The sequence below is a fragment of the Bos mutus genome, chromosome 3 (assembly GCF_027580195.1).
Source record: "Bos mutus isolate GX-2022 chromosome 3, NWIPB_WYAK_1.1, whole genome shotgun sequence".
Taxonomy (NCBI): Eukaryota; Metazoa; Chordata; class Mammalia; order Artiodactyla; family Bovidae; genus Bos; species Bos mutus.
In genome coordinates, this window is record NC_091619.1 from 116,557,445 (window position 1) to 116,576,310 (window position 18,866).

General features: G+C 50.3%; 1 long non-coding RNA gene across 1 annotated transcript in view; it reads right to left on the bottom strand.

Moving 5' to 3' along the window:
* Positions 1 to 1,326: 1,326 nt before the first annotated feature.
* Positions 1,327 to 18,866, bottom strand: part of LOC138987273 (uncharacterized) — a 28,340-nt gene continuing 10,800 nt past the window's right edge. Inside the window, exons 2-3 of the long non-coding RNA XR_011463777.1 lie at positions 2,830 to 2,899; positions 1,327 to 1,888 (exon numbers count right to left, since the gene is read on the bottom strand). This is a non-coding gene — a long non-coding RNA (uncharacterized lncRNA). The remainder of the gene's footprint in view (positions 1,889 to 2,829; positions 2,900 to 18,866) is intronic.

Below are 18,866 nucleotides of genomic sequence, written 5' to 3' on the forward strand. Positions count from 1 at the left end.
CGGCACCCGGCTTGCTATCTCCCCTGACAGCACTGAGTGGATGGGACATGACACATCCCAAACCCGGCTGGTGGTCAGACTGGCATCTCGGGCTGTGACCCGTGCGGTCTCCGAAGCGGCCCACTGCAGCTTGGGGGTCTGCAGTCTCCAGCCTGAAACTCAAGAACGAAGGTGGCCATGGGGAGGGGCGGGCGGGGGGGCAGGGGGCCGCGCTCAGGAAGGCTGTAATAACGCAGCGGGGAGTCACACGCTTGGCCCTCCCCAAACACAAAAGCAGGCATCCATCTCCTGTGGGGCTGTTGAATTCTGCCAGGCAGCACAACAAATCACAAACACCGCCACCAACGGGAAGAGAAAGGAAAATTATAGCGTGGGGCACGGCGACCTTTGTGCCAGGAAACACGCTGTCTGGATCGGAGGTGGGACTCGGGGCTCGTCACGCCCCCGCCAGCCGGGAGCTGGAGGCCCCACAGTGGCCTCACCCGCAGGTGGTCCTGGCAGAGCCCCTTGGAGCCGCCCACATGAAGCAGCGGGGACGGGAGCCGGGAGTGGGGCCAGGGTGACGCACGATGCCTGCGGGACCCCGGGGGAGCATCGGGGTGAAGGGTGAGCAGAGAGGCATCTCCCAGCTCTGACTGCGGATGCCTGCCTGCCTCTCCCCTCCCCCAGCAGAGTTCACATCTTCCCAGGCTCCCACCCTGAACGGGGGCAGACGTTCTAGTCCGGCTGGAGGTGGCCGCGGCCATCCCGCCCAGTGAAGGTCCTGCTGGAGCAGAGGTGACCGCTCCTGGAAGCACTCTGAGTGCTTGTGTTCGTGATTTGTGTGCTGCTTGGCAGAATTCAACAGCCCCACAGGAGGTGGATGTCTGCTCTTGTGTTTGGGGAGGGCCGAGCTTGTGATTGCCCACTGCGTTATTACAGCCTTCCTGAGCGTGGCCCCCAGCCCTCGATGGAGTGAGCCGGACCCGTGAAGGCTGGTCCTCCCTGTCTGCCGGTCACTGCCTGTCCTGACACTGACCCCTGGGGTCACAGCAGCTCCAGCCTCGGCCGAGGAGGGCTCACCAGACAAGACGGTCCTGAGAAAATCCTTTAGGACACTGGTCTCCATTTCTGTCAAGGCGACCTTAAGACTCAGAGATGGGACTCCCTGTGGCCCAGGGGTTAAGACTCCGCTTCCACTACAGGGGGCAGGGGTTCCATCCTTGGCTGGGAAACAAGGTCCCACCTGCCAAGCAGCACAGCCCACAAAATAAGTAAACAAGCAAACACTCTCTTTTTTAAAAAAAAGATTTATGTATCTTCAACAAATGAAGACACAGGCTTCTCAACTGAACCCAAGGAATAAGTAAACGGACAAACGTGTCTAGACCAAGTCAAGATTAGCAAATAAATCTTCAAGCTTTGAGTATTGATTTGATGTCAAAGGGATCATCCTTTTTAAAAAAAGAGTCAGAGAAGAGTTTAAACGTCTGTCGCGGGGAAGGGAGGAGCTGGAGGCCTGTCCCCTCTCCCGGGCTGCAGGGCAGGTGTTTCTCTCTGGCACTGGGAGCCCCCGTGTGCAGAGCTGTCTGCTCATTTTGGGTACCAGGGACTAGGAGAAGCCGTTCAGGTTTTCAGGGGAGTCACAGGCTTCTGCCTCTCCAGGGGTGGGCACACCCACCTTGACCTGCCCGTGGCTGTGACCTCTCCCTGCTTCGTGCCTCTCCAGGTCCCTGGCGGGCAGGGAGAGCGGGCGGAGGGAGGTGAGTCCGTCCAGGAATCCTTGAGTTAAGTCTCTCGTGGGGGATCCAGTCAGAGAGGATAAATGCTCAAAACAGGCCCTGGGTCGCAGAGAAAGTTCTGGGCTGAGAGCTGACTCTTGGGAGGGCTCTGGGTCCATCAGACGTTCCTAAAAATGGAACAAGAGGAGACACAGGAGCGGCTTGGGCGACAAGGTCAATTATACCCCCAGGTCTCAGAGGCAGGAGTGCAGGGCCCTTAGGGGACCGCTGGGGGGTCAAGAGGGACCGGAGTGTCAAGAGGGATGATGCCCCAAGCCCTGGCCCTTCTTGGCGTTTCTGCAGAAAACACGAGGTGGGGGGGGTGACAGCCTCAGATGGACTAGGGTGGACACCCCCTAGGACTCGGGACACACAGTGACCCCCAGGGGCTCGGCACCGGGCCCTGCAGTGATGCAGGCAGAGGACCACCGCCCCCAGGGTGCCCAGCAGGGAGAGGACATGTGGGTCTGGGTGGGTGGTCTGCTGGATGAGGCACGACCCTGCCTGGGCCTTGAGCCATTGGGACAGCCTGGCTGGCCCTGGGAAGGGGAGTTTCCCACCCAAAAGGTTTTAAGATGTCAAAACAGCACAGTGTATAGAAAATCAGAAACAGAAAGAGTGTGAGGGCCATCCCAGGAAAGAGGTGCTGAAGCTCAGGGGTGGGCTGCGATGAGGAGGGAGGGAGCTTAGCTGTTGGTAGGGGGGCTCCATACCCCACAGACACGTCACGTCCCCATAGACACATCACAGGCCCACAGACACGTCATGTCCCCATAGACACATCACAGCCCCACAGACACGTCACATCCCCACAGACATGTCACATCCCCACAGACACGTCACGTCCCCATAGACACATCACAGCCCCTCAAACATGTCATGTCCCCACAGACACGTCACGTCCCCACAGACACATCACATCCCCACCAGATATCATGTCCCCATGGATGTGCACATCCCCACCAGGAGCATCCCAGGTCGGATGACACTGGAGGAGGCTCTGGAGCTCGGAACCAGATCCTAACTTGTGAACATACTCGGCCCAGGGATGTCTGGGTGGTTAACTTACCGATTTGACCTTGGCTTCCTTGTGTCTGAGGCAAGTGGGTTCAACAAGGTTTTCTCTGCAAGGCCTCTGGCTGCCAAACAAAACACACAAAAGGACCACAGACTGAGGTGGATTCTCTCAGAGCAACAGGTCAGCCAGGATGTCAGCAGGGTCGGTCCCTCCTGGAGGCCAGAGAAACCCTGCCCAGTGCCCCGGCACTCCTGGGGGGGGCCCCCGCCCGTGGTGTTCTGTGGCGTGTGGCTGTGGCACTCCCGTCTCGGACTCTATGGTGGCATCACCGTCTCTGGTCTCTAGACCGTCCTGACTGTCTCCTCTGACGGGTGTCTCCCTGTAAACAGGAGGACACCCACGGAGGCTCACAGGAGAGCACGGTGAGGGACAGTGGCCTGGCGCCCAACCGGCATTATCACATGGAGTACATGGACAGATTCCCTCAGCTCTGAACTCAAGGACCACAGGCCCATCTCGGACTGGGTACCACGTTAATAAACCCAGAAAGTGAGGTTCTGGAGAGGATGGTCACATGTGTCCTTTAGCTGCCGTCACAGGACAGGCAGAGAACCAGTTCCCAGTCCATTAAGGGTGCCCAGCCACTGAGTCATCAGTGTGACATAAGAAAGTGGTGGCTTTCTAGACCTCCCACATCAGCCTCATTAATTCTCCAAGAATGCTCCAAAGCCTGTAGCCCTGGGGAAAGGACTGCGAGTATTTTCATGGCAGCTCCATCCTCTGAGTCTCAATGCTGCAGTACCCTCACCTGCCCCATCTCTCACAGACCGCAGCTCTTTCATGATGGAAAGACTTCTTTTTTACAGCACCTTGGTTGACCCGTTTGAGCTTGGCTCCATTTGAATGTCCTCATAAGAACAGGAAAGATGAGGCTGCATCATCAACCCAGGATGGACAGAGAGGCTTCGTGGGAGTTGCTGGGTTCTCATTTCACGCTTGTCAGTCAGCCCTGGAAGCCACAACCTTCCTGGGAGTCCTTTCAGAGCGCTCAGCAGCCAGTGGGGACGGGGCAGTCTGCACCTCTGCCACTGATGGGACCTTTGTCCAGCTGTGACCACTCCACAATTCAACTTCACATCTTCAAAATTCAGACTTAACTCAATTGCTATGGGATCCAACTGCATGAGATCTCATCAATGCCCGTGCCCGTCACCCGCTTCGGGGAGCAGTGATCACCAAGCCCACCTGAGACGGCCTCAACATTGTTAATTGGCTATACCCCAGATCAAAAGGATTTTGGTGTTAAAACAAAATAAAAATTTAAAAAATTGAAGAAGCAAACAAACAAAATATGCTCCCAGGACAGAGCACGGATGAGAGCGCGGCCCTGAGCACCTGTAGACCCGGGGCAGCCGGCCGCGGTCCTGGTGGGGTGGGGGCGAGCCCTGGCCTGGGGTCCTCGCTGCTGACCATCAGGGCCTCTGCTTCTCCTCCACTGGAGACAGAGAATGTCTGTCTTCCGTGTTTCCCTGTCTTCCATCTTCGTCTTTTCATCCCACTCTCTGGAACATTTCCTCAACTTTCTGTCCACAGATTTCTGCTGTGTTTCGTCATTTTGCTTCACAACTTGGCGAGCTCGCTTCCCCTTCCCGGGGGCAGCCCCTGCCCACCCCGCCGCATCCCCCAACCCCGCCCGCAGCTCCCTTTTGTTTCAGACTCTGGCCTCCGTCACCCCCCAGAGATGCACGGCAGCTTCTTCAGGACTTCCCTCCCAGGCCCTCTGTGGTCTCTGCTTCCCTCAGGCCGAGTCCTCTCCCTCTTCTGGATCTTTTCCTTTGCATAGCAGGCTTTCTGAAATACATGAGCAGACAATCCAGGACAAGGGACATTTGGAAGACTGGAGCAGAGGGTGTGCCAGCTGGGCCAGGGGTCTGGCTGGTTGATGCCAGGCTGTGGGTGGTGGGGACCGTGGATGTGGGGACACCAAGAGCCGCACGAGCTACGTGGGCCTCCGGTTGACTCAGTAATTACTAAGTGCCAGGTTCTGTCCCTAAACACTCGTTCCTGCACAGGAACAAAGCTGTCCCTCTTTTTGGCTTGGGGAGATGAAAATCTGCCGGATAGGAGTTCTGAGTCCTGGGGTGGGGGCGGGTCTGGGGATGTGGACCACTGGCCGTGGAAGAGCAAGACCCTTTTGCTCAGCCCACCTCTCTCCGTGCCAGGCTTGGAGTGTTCTAGAAGCAGTGGCCCCTGCCCTGCCCTGCCCTCCCGGGCCGTCACCTGCCAGCACCTGTTTTATTGCCATGAGCTCGTTTCCCTCCCTGTGCTGGTGCTAGGGTGGGGGCAGGGGAGCAGGATGCCTGGGGGCGGGCTGGCTTTGTCCAGTATGCCCATACCATCAGGAGCGTCCAGGGGAGCATTTTAGGATTCTCACTCAGGTGGAAAAAGTCTGCCCTGCCCCCCGAGGACGTAGGAGCCTGTCTCACCCACGGGCAGGCTGGTGCAGCCCTGCATGGCCACCTGGGCTGGGCTCCTCTCAGGGGCTGAGACCCCTACAGGGGCATGGGGCGTGCTCTCCAGCCTTGCCAAGACTGGGGTTCCAATCCAACCAAGGCTTGGCAATGGGGGTCAGCCCTGGGCTTCACTGTCCTCATGTAAGTGGAAGGTAGAGACGAGGTGTAGCACTGGCTCCTGGCAGTCTCCAGACCAGTACTTGCTGATTGACTGAGTGAGCAAAGCTCTAGTGCATGGAGCTGAGTTAGAAGGAGTGTGACGGAGCACCTGTTGCTTCTGCAGCTGGTTTAAACAGGTTACCTTCAGAACTTTGGAGGGGGCCAGCAGACACCCTGGGGTTGGCTGTTACCCTGGATAGTCAGTGGGCTGGGAAAGAGGAGACTGTTTGGGGTCATAAACATGAGCTTAATGGGCTTTAAATGAGCCTTGGGGGTCACAGGGAAGAAAAGGGGGCTGAGCCAGAATCATCAGGAGGAACTCTCAGGGCCTAGTGCCTGCACGGCCTGCCACTCTGCACAGGTCACCCCTCCTCACTCCACCCTAGGAGGGGAACTCTGGCCACCGGCTTCTGGCTGGGAACTGAGGCCCAAGAGGGGAACATGCTGTCCCAGGGGCCAGGGTGGAGGGGCAGACCCGGATGTGGACGCAGGCCTCTGAACCAAGCCCAGGCTCCCAGCCACTGGACCGAGTGATCGGCGGGACTCTGTTCCAGCCAGGGCCCCTCCCGCCCTCTGGGGAACGGGCATTCAGAGCAGCCCCTTCCAGCTCCACGGCCCCAGGGAGGCCCTCGGGGGCACTCAGTGTGGGAGCCTGGGTGGGGGTCTGAGGCCCGATGGTGGGCAGCAGTGTAGCTTCACCCACCCACCACGGAGCCTGCCAGACCCTCCGGCTCCATCACTGCAGTGCATCCTCTATTCACCCACGGCCCAAATCAGCCAAGTCACTGCGGTCCAACTTAAACGTGGCCCTGATGGGGCCTCGGGCTTCCCTGAGGGCTGATGGTAGAGAATCTGCCTGCAGTGCAGGAGATGGGTTCAGTCCCTGGGTCAGGAAGATCCCCTGGAGGAGGGCAAGGCACCCCACTCCGGTATTTTTGCCTGGAGAATCCCATGGACAGAGGAGCCTGGCGGGCTACAGTCCCTGGGGTCACAAGAGTCAGACCCGACTGAGCAAGGAAGCACACAGCACAGGGCCTCACTGAGTGCCCTTCACCAGCTCCCATCAGCACAGGTTCTGTGTGAAAGCCCCCAGCCCTGCAGCAGACTTCCTGCCTCAGCCGTTCCTGAGAACGGGACACGGCAGCTCTGTGACCACGGGGCCCTCACCTGACCCAACTCACTGTCGCCTGCAGACCTGCTCCCAGCAGCATCCAGCGTGCGGTGCTGGGACCCCGAGAGCCGACGACTCGGCCCTGCTGCTGCCGGCCAAGAAGCCTCCCTGTGCTGAGATGAGCCCCGAGGGCAAGCTGAGGCTGGCGCCTGGACCCCGAAGGATCCGTCAGTGATGACCACCATCATGTCACTCCTGAGGGCCTGCGCCTGCTGCAGAGGGTCTCGTGGCCCCCAGCCAGCCCCGCCTCCCGGCAGGAACGCACAGCAGGACTGTGTGCGCCCGGCACCCCTGCTCTTGGTAGCACTTTCTCAGGGTGCGTGCCAAGGAGGCTGGGTGTTTCATTCCGGGCTCCTCTTGCCCCTCGACTCCACTAAAGGGCAGGACACCTGGTCTGGACCCACCCACCAGGACCCCCAGAGCCTGTGAAACAGCTGCAAACCAGCTGAGCTGCTGGGCCCAGCATCTTCCTGGTGTCCACTGAGACCCGCTCTCTTTGCTCATTTCAATCCTCCGTTAAGAGTTTCTGGGACCCCAGGCAACTTAAGCAGTGTAAAAGTGAATTTTAGGAACCATCAGTATGAGCCCTGCCGATGGAAGAAGGAGGCGCAGAGAGGCCACGCTGGCTTCCCAAGGCCACACAGCTGGTTAGCCACGGACGGGGCCGAGGCCCAGGCTCCCAGCACCGACCTCACGCTGCGTCCCTCGGCCTCACCCCACCCCACTCCCAGGCAAGCCCCAGGCAGCCCCAGGAGCACTGTTCCTCCCGTGGGAGAGTCTGATTCTGCAGGACTGACGGAGCCCCACAGGAGCCTGGCAACAGCAACCTCCTCTGTCTCTGACCCGCCTCAGGCCAGGGGAGCGGCTGGGATCCAGGCGGCCTGGCCTGCTGTCGTACCCCAGCCCTCCACCCCGGCTCCCGGGAACGGCCATCCTTGAACCAGGCCTGCTGGCGGGGTAATCGCTTCCAGAAGGCTGGGTGTTTGGTTGCCGGCTGGACGTAGGCCTGCACTGCGCCTTGCCATCGATGGGATACGTTTCCCGTGTCCAGGGGAGGAAGGGCCTTCCTTCTGGAGTTAAAAGGAGGCAGAAAATTGCTTTTGTGATGGTCTCTGAAATAAGCTGGAAAGTGCCCAGGGCAGAGAGCAGGAGGCCTGGATTGGGGTCCACCCAGCCTTGGTCACAGCCCTCTGCCAAGCATGGCAGGGCCCTGGGGCCTGAGGCGGTAGGGGCCTGGTGTCATGGGGCCGGGCGGTGCCCAATTGTCCGCGCTGGCGCTGGGCCCCGGAGTTTCCCAGAGCTGGCGAGCGGAGCCTTTGCAGCTGCCGTGGGCACAGGGTGAGTCTTCTGCGTTATGTTTGGGTAGGAGGGGGCTCAAGACAGATCCAGCCAGGTCTGACCCGACGTGGCCGACTCTCCTGGAGGACCACAGGCCCCGCCCTGGATGCACAGAGTCTAGGTCAGCTGGTACGGCTGGGCGAAGGCCCCCAGGAGGCTCTTTACAGGAAAGGAGATGCTTCCCTTGGATGATGGCCTTGGCTGGCCTGCAGACGCCCCTTTCTTGGGGCCCTTGCCCTGAACCCTCGCAGGCTTTCGGCCAAGTCTGCAGGAGAGGCGGACAAGCTGGCCGGGCCCCGCCCTCAGCCGCAGCCCCAGCAGCCCTGCTGTCTGGCCTCCCAGCCTCTTTCTCTCTCTGGTCCTGAGGCCGCAATAGGCCGTGGCAGAATCCGCAGAGCCCTGCCTCTGAGAGGAGGGCATCGTTTGGATGTGAATGCGACCCTCTTGGTCTCATCTCTCGCCAAGAAGAGCAGGGACATCTACCATGGGGGGTCCTCCCAGGACTAGTGGAGGCCCGGATCCACTACGCGAGCTGGACACGGGGCCCAGGGGAGCGTGGCACGAGGCAGAGTGTGGAACCTGGGGGCGCGGGTGAACCCATGTCGAATGCACGCGGGCGGTCCAGCCAAGGCGCTGGTACAAAAGGGCCGGGGGGCACGCCCCGGAGTGAGGCGACAGGTGGAACCAGGGTGGTGAGCACTCTGGTGAGAACGGGAGGAGAACCAACTGTGTTCATGATGACTGACGTTTCCCAGTACACGTTTCTATGTCTTTATCACACACCGGAAATAACTCACTTGCCAAAATTTGAGTCATTCTTCACTTTCTTACATGTCACTCCAATCCATCAGCACATTAAAATAGCTGTGCCTTCAAAATACACTCAGGATCCTCCCGGGCGAGGTGGAGCCGTGAATCAAGGATCTGTGAAGCGGCAGAACTGGCCATGAGCTTCACACGCGTGAGTTCTCCTGGAAGCCAGCTGAAGCAGGCGCGGTGACTGGGAGGTGGGGCGCTGTCGGCCTCCGAGCGTCGGGGACGCCGAGGCCCGGGAGGGGCTCCTGCTGCTGGGACAGGAGCTGGACCCCTGTCCAGATCTCCTGCGGGGTCAGGCGGGCAGGGGCGGGGTCAGCCCCCTGCAAACTGCGGCAGATGGCAGGAAGGACAGGGAGGGCGGGGCTCGGGCAGGACTCTGCTGGTGGACTGCTCGCTTCAACAGGGGACTCAATCCCACAGGCCACCTGCCTCTGAAACCCCGCAGGACCTTCTGGAGTTCCAAAGAGCAAGTTGAATCAGAGAAGTGAGGAAATGCAGAAACAAGGAAAGCAGTCAAGCGAGACATAAGTGTATGCTTAGTGGCTCAGTCGTGTCTGACTCTGCGACCCCATGGACTGCAGCCCGCCAGGCTCCTCTGTCCATGGGGATTCTCCAGGCAAGAATACTGGAGTGGGGTGCCATTTCCTTCTCCAGGGGATCTTCCCAACACAGGGATTGAACCCAGGTCTCCCACATTGCAGGTGGATTCTTTACCAGCTAAGCCACCAGGGAAGCCCAAGAATACTGGAGTGGGTAGCCTATCCCTGCTCCAGCGGATCTTCCTGACCCAGAACTCAAATCGGTGTCTCCTGCACTGCAGGCGGATTCTTCACCAACTGAGCCACCAGGGAAGCCCACTGTCACCTAAGAGAGGCCTTAAAACCAACGACAGTCATCTTTACAAGAAAAGAGAAAGATTTGGATATAGAGGCAAAGAGCACACACCGAGAAAAAAGCTGAGTGAAGACAGAAGCAGAGACTGGAGGGGTGCGTCTACAAGGCAAGACCCACCACGTGTCACTGGCTGCCCCGGAAGCTGGAAAGAGGCCTGAAATGGACTCATCTTCAGAAGCTACAGAAGGAACCAAGCCTGCGGACACCTTGACTGTGGACGTCTGGCCTCCAGAATGGGAGAGAGTGAACGTGTGCTGCTGTGAGCCTGTCCCACCACACACCACTGGCACCCTGAGAACCAGCAGGTACGCGGTGCGATGAGGCCGAGGGGTCGCTGTAGACAGCAGTGCCTAAAGACTCAGGCTGTGTGAGCTCCGTTAGCAGGAGAACTCACAAACAGTTAAAAGGTGCCGGTTTTCAATTTTCTAATCAGCGTCATCAGATGCTCTGAACAGAAAACCGACTCACTAAATTCTAGGAAAGGATTCCGTTTTTTAAGAATGTAATTTATGGACTCAAAGTAAAGCCTTGGGAAATTCATCCATTTGAAAGGGACACATCTGATAATATTGTTAGTGTAATTTAGTCAAAATGGGCAACATTAAAATAAAGTCAGGGCTTCCCTGCTGCTCCAATGATTAAGAATCCACCTCATGCAATATAGGGGACACAAGTTCAACCCCTGGTCCGGGAAGATCCCACATACGTTGGGGCAACTAAGCCCGTTCCCCACAAGTACTGAGCTGTGCTCTAGAGCCCCTGTGAGCCACATCTGCTGAAACCCGTGCACAGAGCCCGTGCTCCACGGCAAGAGAAGCCACGGCAATGAGACCAGAGCACCGCAGCTAGAGAAAGCCCATGCATAGCAACAAACACCCAGCACAGTCAAAAATAACAATTAATTAATTAAAAAAATAGTTCTTTTGTAGCGACAATACGGAGTTTGTTGGTAGAATGATGTTCTTGTTAAATGTAAAAGCTTAAGGATAGAAACTGGGGATTGCGTAGGGTACAAACATAATTCATGATTGTTCCCAACACCCTGATCATCTAGGGCTTCCCTGGTAGCTCAGCTGGTAAAGAATCTGCCTGAAATGCAAGAGACTCTGGTTCGATTCCTGGGTCAGGAAGATACCCTGGAGAAGGGAACGGCTACCCACTCCAGTATTCTTGCCTAGAAAATGCCATGGACAGAGGAACTTGGTGGGCTATAGTCCATGGGGTCACAAAAAGTCAGACACAAGTGAGTGATTTTCACTTTTCATGATAGTCCACCAAACTAACTGAAGCTACAGCCCTCACATTTCACAATATTATGAAACATATATTTATTTACACATAGACACACACATAGCTGGGATAACTGAAGTATAATTTTGGGGGGATTAAGCTCATGTTGGAAACAAATGTTGGCAAATATAATGACAGTAAATTTTTTTTCTCATTGTGTCTGTTATGAATTTAATTTTAGTAATATCTGAGTTCTGCAGGACCCAAATGCCCTACAATGGTATTACTGACCCTTTCTTTTTTCCCGGATATCTTGATCGAAAGTATGAATTGAATGGAGTGTCATAGAACTTTGACTTTTGAAGATGTTGACAAGTATAATTATTCAAAACAAAACCTTAAACAAACAGCATTAAAAATGAGCTAAAAAAAAAAACAGAAAAGGAGAGCTTAGTTTCAATCATGAAACTAAATAGTAAATAAATCAAAATTAATAAATACTAGCTACTATTGCTTGAATACTTCTGCCAATAATAATTATAAAAGCTAAAAGTGAAAGTGAAATTTGCTCATTTGTGTCCAACTCTTTGCAACCCCATGGACTATACAGTCTATGAAATTCTCCGGGCCAGAATACTGGAGTGGGTAGCCTTTCCCTTCTCCATGGGATCTTCCCAACCTAGGGATTGAACTGGGGTCTCCTGCATTGCAGGTGGATTCTTTACCAACTGAGCTATCAGGGAAGCCCAGAAAACTGGTTTATAACCAATCATGTCAAGGTACTGAGAATAAACTAAATGAGGAAGAAATGAGAAGGGATATAATCCCTGAAAAATAGGGAAGTACCCAGAAAATTAAACCCAGGAAAATAATTCTCCTCTGAATTTCTTTTTACTCAAAAGACAAAAATTAAACTCACTGGTGATTCAGATAGAGTTAGCAGAGAAAGGTTTTAAAATTACTACAGTTAATATGTCAAATAGTGGGGGGAAATACACAAAATGGAAGATACAGTGTTTCATTGAGAATTGAAATCTATAAAGAAAGTCAAACACATTGTAGAACTGAAAATATAATATCTAAAATGAGATGTTCATTCAGTGGATTTAAAAATACACAGATGCTGCAGAGGACAGAGACAGAAAATATAAAGATGAGTTAATAGAAAATACCCAAGATGAAAAAGGGAAATAAAAGAAAAAGTAAAAAGAAAAAAGAACTAGAGAGGCATGGAATCACAGTAAAGGGTCTGATAGAAATCACATGACAATGGGATATTTTAAATTAAATGGGTGGGGGTCGGAAGAGGAGATCCTACCAACCTAAAAATCTGTATGTAGAAATCTTTTAAATGTTGGTGGGAATACAAACTAGTACAGCCACTATGGAGAACAGTGTGGAGATTCCTTAAAAAACTGGAAATAGAACTGCCTTATGACCCAGCAATCCCACTGCTGGGCATACACACTGAGGAAACCAGAAGGGAAAGAGACACGTGTACCCCAATGTTCATCGCAGCACTGTTTATAATAGCCAGGACATGGAAGCAACCTAGATGCCCATCAGCAGATGAATGGATAAGAAAGCAGTGGTACATATACACAATGGATTATTACTCAGCCATTAAAAAGAATACATTTGAATCAGTTCGAATGAGATGGATGAAACTGGAACCTATTATACAGAGTGAAGTAAGCCAGAAGGAAAAACACCAATACAGTATACTAACGCATATATATGGAATTTAGAAAGATGGTAACAATAACCCTGTGTATAAGACAGCAAAAGAGACACTGATGTATAGAACAGTCTTATGGACTCTGTGGGAGAGGGAGAGGGTGGGAAGATTTGGGAGAAGGCATTGAAACATGTATAATATCATGTATGAAACGAGTCGCCAGTCTAGGTTCGATGCACGATACTGGATGCTTGGGGCTGGTGCACTGGGACGGCCCAGAGGGATGGTATGGGGAGGGAGGAGGGAGGAGGGTTCAGGATGGGGAACACAGGTATACCTGTGGCGGATTCATTTTAATATTTGGCAAAACCAATACAATATTGTAAAGTTTAAAACTAAAATAAAATTAAAAAAATAAAATGAAAACATAAATAATGACATTTTCAAAAAAACAGAAGCAAAAAGAATTCATTGCCAGCAGACGCACACTTCAGAAAAATAGTAAAGGAAGTTCATAAATGGAAGGGAAACAGTGCCAGCTTGAAGCTGAAACAACAGAAGCACCAGAGAAAGACAAATATTGTGTGTAAACATCGGAGAATATTAATTGTCTGAAACAGCAATAGCTTCTATGTCAGTATTAAAAACAGGCAGAAATTAGCATCATGAATAGGAGGAGGTAAATGGAATGCTATTCCTGTCTGTCCTCCTTTGTCAGTTTGGTACCAAGAAGCAGATACCAAAACTAAGCTATACTTGCAGAAGATGCACTGGGCGCCTCTGAGAAGGAAGAGGCGCGAGGCAGCAGGAGTAGGTGAGTCGGACGCTCAGCCCCGGTGCTGGTTCACTCTTGTGGACGGAGAGAGGGAAGGAGGAAGGCTTGGCAGGAAGAGATGGGGACTGTTTGTTGTGAGGCTCTGAGAAAGCCTTGGCCAGTCCCAGGCAGGCCACTGGGGAGCCCCTGGCAAAGATTACCTGTTGAAGGAATCCTTGGGCAGGAATAGGCTGGCTTTGCACTCCCTCCAAGCGCCATCATTGCCAGAGAGCAACTGGGGAGGAGACCATGGCCTTGGCTGGAGGCTACAGGGGATCAGAAAGAGCTACCCCCAGCTCCTTTCCCTGCAGCAGTGTCTCTTGAATCCACACGAGCATTGCTTTAAATGCAGTAAAAATTCTACTTTACAGTAGATTGTAATCAATCAAGGATACATACTGTAATCTCTAGACAACCTCTAAAATAGAAGTATAAAAGTACATACCTTAATATTCAGCAAAATTGAATAAAAAGCACTTGATTAACAATATCTTCAAAAAGATAATGTAAAGGAACAAATGGGCAAAACAGATGGGAAAAAAAATAAGATTAACAGTAATTGCATCAGTAATTACAGACAGATGGTTCAGTTGCTCAGTCATGTCCAACTCTTTGCACCACCATGGACTGTAGCACACCAGGCTTCCCTGTCCATCACCAACTCCCAGAGCTTGCTCAAACTTATCCATTGAGTTGGTGATCCAAGAAGATGAGATGGTTGGCCATCCAACCATCTCATCTTCTGTTGTCCCCTTCTCCTCCTGCCTTCAATCTTTCCCAGCATCAGGGTCTTTTCCAGTGAGTCAATTCTTCACATCCAGTGGTCAAAGTATTCGAGTTTTAGCATCAGTCCTTCCAATGAATATTTAGGATTGATTTCCTTTAGGATGCACTGGTTGGATCTCCTTGTAGTACAAGGGACTCTCAAGAGTCTTCTCCAACACCACAGTTCAAAAGAATCAATTGTTTGGCACTCAGCTTTCTTTATGGTCCAACTCTCACATCCATATGTGACTCCTGGAAGAACCATAGTTTTGATTAGATCCATTACATGCAAATGGATCAAAGTCAAAGAAAGACATGAAGATGTTCAATTAACAAGAGCACCAACCATTTACAAGATTTAATTTTGAAATTTCGTGGTATGGTTTGGCATATCTCAATTATGAAAACAAAATCTTTTGAGAGAATATTTTAAGTTGGATAATTTTACTGTATACTGAAACAGAATTCAATTGAGAAGTCTTAAAATTTTTTAGGATCTAAATATGGTGAAACATTCAAATGAATCTTAAGTATAATTTATTTAACAAGTTTTATTTTATACATATATTTGCCAAAGAAAAGTACTCTGAAAGGGGGAATAGAAAGAGTACCTGAGAAAATATTTGGCCTGAAATATTTATACATTTATTTACGGAAAAAACAAAATTAAGATTTTCTTTCATTTAGAAGAATTATTCTGAGGTTACTTGATAGCTACTTGTTAATTCTTACTTGTTAATTCTCAATAGAGAAATAGCATCCTATGATCAGTAGCAAAGAGTAGCAAGAGTTGAAGTGTGTCTGCAATTGCAGATTTATTAATGAGAAAACAGAACTTGGAAGAAGATTCCAGTTTTATGAAGAGACAGAAGAGATAAAGTTCATGGAAAAAGAATTGGTCAAGCGATGGGTTAAAGTGTTTGAATATATTTCAAGAAGAATGGGCTTATAATATTATTTTAGTGTTCAGATAACCAGAAGTTTACTTTATTTTGCTTTAATGAATACAGGTGCATGTTATTTTTAACAAGAATTTTATTTTTAAATTTATTTACTGGTAAAACTGTTTCATGTATCCAGCAATTCAAAATGGTATGGACCTAACAGAAGCAGAAGATATTAAAAAAAGGTGGCAAGAATACACAGAAGAACTATACAAAAAAAGGTCTTCATGACCCAGATAACCATGATGGTGTGATCACTCACCTAGAGACATAATCCTTCGCATCCTGGAATGCGAAGTCAAGTGGGCCTTAGGAAGCATCACTATGAACAAAGCTAGTGGAGGTGATGTGCGGGGAGCGAGCTCCGCCCGTGGCAAAGGTCATGAGGAAGGAGGCTTGGCATACGCAAAGGCGGGATCAAGCCTCAGGAGTCTCCCTGGAAATTCTCGAGCATCTACCCCCAAAACCAGAGTCTGCCTACTTTCTGCTTTGTGCTCTCACCTACACCTCTGACTTTACGGGGGGCTGTCCCCCACTACCTCTCTCTGAAACAAGAGTTAGCTTACAGCTCCAGTTAATAATTCCTGGGTGTGACAGTGTTTCAACCTACAAACTCCTTTGGAAATCCTCTAGCCTGCCTGAGTAGGTTTTTCCGGCCACATGTGATTGTTCAGAGCCTCCCAACTGTGAGAGGCATGAGATGTCCTAAACTGTCTAAATACAGATTCCTTTGAGCAGTTAAAAGATTGATTAGAAATTGTATTGGTGAAGGGATTTTCACTTGTTGGGCCAATGTTTGCTGCTAAGTTTCCATATCCCTTACCTGCTGTGTCCCTGGCAGTGTATTGATTAATATAATTGGTGTAAATAGTAGCTTTAATGTTTGTAACCTGGGACACTTGAGTTAATTCTTTTTCTTGTTATAGCCCACCACACCTTTGCTCTGTAGGAATGCAACTTTGTCTAATGCTTTTGGAGGGTGGCTCCTGACCAATCACCTTTAGAGAAAAATAAGTTTTCTGAAGAAAGGGTCTTAAAATGTTAACAGGCCTCCGGGCCAGAAGATGATGCAAATCACCTAAGCTTTTGCATATGATAAGTCTGCAGAAAGAAAGCCTGGCTTACTGCATGACTCTACCCCTTCCCCCATTATCCTCTATGCATAACTTAAGGTATAAAAACTACTTTGGAAAATAAAGTGCGGGCCCTGTTCACCGAAACTTGGTCTCCCCATGTCGTTCTTTCTCTCACCTTCTGGCTGAATTATTCAGCCTCTTTTCTCCACTGAATTTCCTCACTGAGCTATCCTTATTTCAGCCTCTTTTCTCCACTGAATTTCCTCACTGAGCTATCCTCATTCTATTACTCTTTATATCCTTAATTAAAGTTTAATTAAGCAGTTGTTTCCTGATCCTTGCCGACGCCGTCCCTGCTTCGAATTCCCTGGATCCACCGGGGCTGGACCCCGGCAGTGATGGAATTCCAGTTGAGCTACTTCAAATCCCAAAAGATGATGCTGTGAAAGTGCTGCACTCAATATACCAGCAAATCTGGAAAACTCAGCAGTGGCCACAGGACTGGAAAAGGTCAGTTTTCATTCCAATCCCAAATAAAGGCAATGCCAAAGAAATATTCAAACTATTACACAATTGAACTCTTCTCACATGCTAGCAAAGTAATGCTCAAAATTCTCCAAGCCAGGCTTCAACAGTACATGAACGATGAACTTCCAGATGTTCAAGCTGGATTTAGAAAAGACAGGGGAACCAGAGATCAAATTGCCAACATCTGTTGGATCATCAAAAAAGCAAGAGAGTTCCAGAAAAACATCCACTTCTTCTTTATTGACTATACCAAAGCCTTTGACTTTATGGATCACAACAAACTATGGAAAATTTTTAAAGAGATGGGAATACCAGACCACCTGACCTGCCTCCTGAGAAATCTTTTGCAGGTCAAGAAGAAACAGAACTGGACGTGGAACAACAGACTGGTTACAAATCAGGAAAGGAGTATGTCAAGGCTGTATACTGTCACCCTGCTTATTTAACTTATATGTAGTGTACATCATGAGAAATGCTGGACTGGATGAAGCACAAGCTGAAATCAAGGTTGTCCAGAGAAGTATCAATAACCTCAGATATGCAGATGACACCACACTTAACAGCAGAAAGTGAAGAAGAACTAAAGATGGAAGTGAAAGAGGAGAGTGAAAAAGTGAAAAAGTTGGCTTAAAGCTCAACATTCAGAAAACTAAGATCGTGGCATCCAGTCCCATCACTTCATGGCACATAGATGGGGAAACAATGGAAACAGTGAGACTATTTTTGGGGGGCTCCAAAATCACTATAGATGGTGACTGGAGTCATGAAATTAAAGACACTTACTTCTTGGAATAAAAGCTATGACCAACCTAGACAGCATATTAAAAAGCAGAGATATTACTTTGCAAACGAAAGTCCGTCTAGTCAAAACTATGGTTTTTTCCAGTAGTCATGTATGGATGTGAGAGTTGGACCATAAAGAAGGCCGAGTGCTGGAGAATTTATGCTTTCGAACTATGTTGTTGGGGAAGACTCTTGAGAGTCCCTTGGGCTGCAAGGAGATCCAACCAGTCCATCCTAAGGCAAATCGGTCCTGAATATTCACTGGAAGGACTGATGCTGAAGCTGAAATTCCAATACTTTGGCTACCTGATGTGAAGAATTGACTCATTTGAAAAGACCCTGATGCTGGGAGAGATTGAAGGCAGGAGGAGAAAGGATGAAAGAGGATGAGATGTTGGATGGCATCACTGACTCAATGGACATGACTTTGAGCAAACTCTGGGAGTTGCTGATGGATAGGGAAGCCTGGTGTGCTGCAGTCCATGGGGTCACAAAGAGTCGGACGCGACTGAGCGAGTGAACTGAACTAAACTGAATTCAATGCAATTATTTTCTTGATCCATAAGTAAATTTCAAGAAATTCACATTTTCATCATTTTTATTATTCCCATACTCTCGGTACTATCCTTGTTTGATGGTATCCTTTAAAACCCAGCATGAAAATTGGAGTCATAGCAGGTGACTTTGGATGAGCCAGTGTGTGTCACCATGATAAGGGCATGATGGCATATTATTCATTAGAATGGAGAGAGTTAGAAATGAAATTGGGAGTGACTGTGGTGTGTCTGCCCCAGGCACATTAGTACGTTGGAAGGCATTACCCTCAGGAAGACTTTAGGCTGCAGAGCCCACCTCGTCCAGCCCCAAGACCATTTTCTCAATTGGAACAGTCAGCAGAGAAAGGCGAGGTGACAAGGTGTCACAGAGGCAGTCCTGTTGGTATTCAGAAAGCAGTGCGCTGATGAACACGACCTTGTTTATGAGCCAGATCAGACATTTCCTTGTTACTGAAAGTCAAGAGCAAAAGGCAAGTTAACAGTAAAGAGATACATTATCAAGAATCAAGATGCCGAAGGTCAAACTTCATCTTACCACTAGCAAGCGCCTCTGTCATTTGAAAAGGTTACTCATCCCACTTGGAATATCAAGTGGTAGTTGATTGGGTTTAGAGCTTTTCCTATCTTTATCCTTTGCAAACTGTCTGGATGCCAATGCCCAATAACTCAGATCTCCAGATCCGGCAAACAGGAAACTACTAAGATACTTTTAGTTAAAGCCTGACTTTTTAATTAAAGTGATGGATAGAGCACTTAGCATAAACATTCTGTGTTCCCCCTTCTAACAAACATCTTAAGCAGAGCGAAAAGGAAAAAATACTT